Below are 4,460 nucleotides of genomic sequence, written 5' to 3'. Positions count from 1 at the left end.
CATAAATCTCAGCTACCTGTGGACCCTGTGAGCTACAGTAATGACCAGCCTGTTAAGACAAACTCACTGGAGCAATAGTGACACTAGTGTCATATGAGTAACCAATCTCTTTCTGATTGGATTTAAGGATGTTTCCACATGTTAAACCCATACCTTTCTATATAAATCATAGGTCACAGGGGAAAACCTACTGATATTATTCTGCTAGATGGTTTGTATCATATAGCTGTAACCAATTTATAGGCCTTTATACCAAATGTTCATTTCTCCATTATTTTCCAAATATGTAATATACTGTATAATTTCAATTTAATTTCTTTATTGATCCAGTACTATTTAGAGAAGAAAGCTCAGTTCCATGTAATGTTCCCTCTGGACTTAGTATTCCCAATGTCTTCCTTAATTATATATATTTAGAGAATATAGCAGGTAAGATCTTTATTTGCGATGTATTTATTAAGATTTTCTCTGTGACTAAATATGTAATTGGTAGTCACGACTATTCCAAAAAATAGGGAAAGTGTACATTTTGTCCCAACAGTTTGCAAAATAAAAGAAATACATTCACTCCAGGAACTTCATCTTATCATGCTTGTACTAAATTGGGTTTCTCAATTATAGTCTTCATTACTGCATATTGTTTCCAATTTTTAGTTATTTGACATTTGGAATTCATATATCTGTTTATCATCAGCTAACTTACCATTGAGCTTTGTCAGTTTCTTTGTATTTATGGTCTGTTTGCTTTGTGTGGTTTGTGTTTCACAGATGAGATTTTAAAGCATAAATTTTATACAACTGCAGTGTCCCCCTTATTGAACAAAACTTTGGCCATCATCTATTTGCTTTTTCCCTGTTTAAGGTTTTGTTCATATACCTCATTCATTTATTTGACAATAATGTTTTCACCTTAATTTTATTTTAACTTTATTTCTTGATACATTTTAGTTATAGTTTTGATTATCCCTGTTTTATATTCATTTCATTTTATGTATGCCAATGCATGAGATTACTTTTGATTTTCAAAATAGTATAATATTTTTATTTTGACAGAATTTAGATGATTGATATTTATTTGAATAACTAATGTTTATTTGAATAACTGATATAATTATACAAATTATTTTATTTGTTCTTTGTTGCATCGTATTCTTTTCCTTTATAATTATGAGCATAAAATTCTAGAGCTGTTTTACTTTTGCATATGTACTTTGAACATTCCCCTATTTAGAGATCCATGTCATGCATCAATTAGTGGTTAGATTGTGTCCTTGAATATTTTCCTCATGAAGCTTCATTTTTAAGTCATATTTGATCCTATTGGCTGAGACCTTGCAACTCTGAGCATAGATCATGAATAGAAAATACAAAGTCTTCCCTTTCCACAACTGGATTCTAGGAGAGAGAAGAGAGATGACCACATGAACCAAGATGGAAGTGGAGCGCAGAAACAGTTGACCTGACCTAATGAGAGCACACATATCCCAGTCGTAAAGCCGGGGAACCAGCACTGGACCGAACCAAGCCCATGTGGGTACCAGCTAGGAGGCCAAGAGAGTCTATGGAACCTCTGGCAGTGGTTTATTCCTAGGCCACAAATGGACTTGGGGAGACTTTTCCCAATGGTGGGATACTATTGCAGCCCAGATACGGAAAGGAAGGCCTGAGTCCTCTCCCAAATGATGTGATGGACTTTGATGATCCCCCGTAGAGGGTCTCATTATCCCTGGGGAGTGGGTGGTGGGTGGCTTGTGAGGTCGGTGGGAAGCAAGGGAAGATGGGAAGATGATGGAGTGGGGGGGATGGATATGTAAATAAGAGTGTTTCTAAAAATAAAAAAAATGTAAAAAAAAAAAAAAGAAAATACAAACTCAAGCTCAGTTTAAACTGTTGTAAATTCACAGCACAGATTGCTTTTGTGTCCCTATAAAATATTAAGGTTTTTTGCCACCACAAAATAGGTAATGAGTTCTTCAGAGGCATCAGCTGTTCTCTAATACAGCTCAGTTCGGAAATCATCTCGTTGAAGCATCAAACCCCTGTTCTGTTTGGGACATGAGCCACCTCCACTTCAGACTCCTGTCATAAGCTCTAGGTTATTCCACCTGAGATTCTCATAAGGTACAGAACAGCTTCTCATAATCCTCCTTTAGTTTATTATTATCTAAAGGATACCATAAAAAATAAAGAAGTGATATGTGGGGGTCACATGAGCATGCAGGTGCAGCTCCACACAGCCCACTCCCTCCAGAAAGTACAGACTCAGAGCAAATGGTGGCAGGGGTCAAAGCAGAAGCTGAAGTGGCAGTGACAGAACCAAAAATGGAGGAAGTGCAACCTGCATGATGAGTGACACAGGAGCTCCAGGTCCAAAGGCTTCAGCTCCAAGACCTCCTCGGAATGAGAATAGAAGGAGAAAAGCATAAAAAGAGGGGGCAGTCACGTTGAGTCCTATGGCAATCCAACCAAAAGATACAGAGCTCTCATTACCAACATACCTTTTGATGTGAAATGGCAGTTAAACACCTGGTTAGAGAAAAACTTGGTGAGGTAACATACGTGGAAGGGGAAAGCTGTGACTGGTGGGGTGGGTATGGGAGCAGGTGGTCCAGGAACGGTTGATATCCAACCAGTATCCTAAATAACCCTAACATCCCAAATAAAATATCCATGCATTACAGAATGGACAACCTAGAAGCAGGGCATTTGTAGCAAATCTAGATTAAAAAGTTGGATGGAAGAAACTGAAGTAAGTATTTGGTATGGCTGGTGGGGTGGTATGAGGAGACACTCTGGAAGATAACCATGGCCAAAGCTGTGGAATAGGAACTATGATTTTTGACTAATCCACTGAAGCTATATCTATGTTTAGTGGCCAGTTGTTGTTTGGTAGACCAATGCATGTCAAAATGAATGAGTCTTAAAATGGGAGATTTTCCTCTCCTGGATGGCCACAGCAACTTTTCCATGGACTTGGTGTTATTTTCATGAAGCTAGGACTAATGATGTCAACCACTGGAAGAAAGGCAATGGAATGGGAAACTTATGTCCTCCAGGATTGAGAAACCTAGGTTCTCCAGGAATGGGAATGGAAGGCATAGGATTTGGAATAAGTAAAATTGGAAATATGGAAGGAGTCTTTGGTGGTGGTATGGAAACCCGGAGTGATTTGAATCTGGAATGAACATGGGAAAAACAAATGAAATCTTAAGCAGTGCACTGAAGAGAGGACAGATCGTAACTAATCAGGGAGGTGGTGGAAGTGGAGGTGTAGGCAGTGTCCCTGGATGGAGAGGATGGGCCCTGGCATTGAATTAGAAGTGCTGCCATGGAGGGAAAAGGCACAGGCCTAGGTCATGGCATGAACAGGGTGGGCTCTGAGATTGAGCATATGAGCCTGTCTTGGACTAAATGAGATCAGCTGAGTGCATGGGATCTAGTAATAAGCACATGAACCCACTAGGTTTTGACAACATGGCCTCCAGTATTGAGCACATGGGCCAGACCATGGAGCATATTGGCTCTGGTGTGGGGTATATGGGTACTGGCATAGGCTTGCCCTGGAGCACATGGCCGTACCACTGACCATAAGAACCAAACCACGGGCCCTGCCATGGGATATATAGGCCTGAGCATAAATCTCGTGGGCTCCACAGGCATAGGAGCCAATCTGGAACACATAGGCCCTGTAATGTATCATATAGCCACTGGCCTGGGGTGCATGGGCACCAACAATCTGGAGAGCATGGGAGTCAACAGACTTGAGCATATGGGCCTGGAGAGAATGGATGTAAACAACCTGAAACTAATAGGTCTAGCCATGTTTGGCACTAGAAGGTTCTAGCTTTGACCAATTCATTTAGATAGAGTGGTGAAACAGTAAAAGTAAGAAAAGGGGGTAGATATAATATATAATAACATGTTCATATTATCTAACATGTTCATATTATCCCAGAACCAACTTTCAGGTGATGTTTATTAGTTAAGTGTTATTGTTACAATAACTCTTGTGTATATTTCCTTAATATATTATATTATTTATAAAATAAATACTTAGTATATAATAGCATAATTATGTATGATAGCCATACAATAATATATTCATGCAAATTTATATATATGTATATATATTAACATGCAGAAAAGGATTAAAATCTCACTTTATAGCATAGGCAATTGAGGCTCAAGCAAGGCAGCTTACCCAACACCCTACAGTTAGTGAGTCATGAATACAGAAGTAGGGTTCAAGTTTTCTGACATCTACCATGGTAATTTTAAATTACCCATGTCTAATATCACTAGTGTGTTGTCACCAGGATATGCTCTGGTTGACACAGCTCTGTAATTCTTGTGACTTCTGTTAAAAGAATTCAGATGAGACGTAGCTCAGTGTTGAAAACAAGTTGTTCATTACAGAACAAAGTAGAGACCTCATAAAGAGTGAGAATAGAAAAGGCTAG

At 38.9% G+C, this 4,460-nt stretch overlaps 1 pseudogene; it reads left to right on the top strand.

Annotated features, from left to right (window-relative positions):
- Window positions 1–2,271: 2,271 nt before the first annotated feature.
- LOC101832009 lies at window positions 2,272–3,844 on the top strand (annotated as a pseudogene).
- Window positions 3,845–4,460: the final 616 nt, after the last annotated feature.

Source organism: Mesocricetus auratus, unplaced genomic scaffold (assembly GCF_017639785.1).
Source record: "Mesocricetus auratus isolate SY011 unplaced genomic scaffold, BCM_Maur_2.0 Super-Scaffold_100004, whole genome shotgun sequence".
Taxonomy (NCBI): Eukaryota; Metazoa; Chordata; class Mammalia; order Rodentia; family Cricetidae; genus Mesocricetus; species Mesocricetus auratus.
This window is presented reverse-complemented; position numbering and strand designations above follow the sequence as displayed.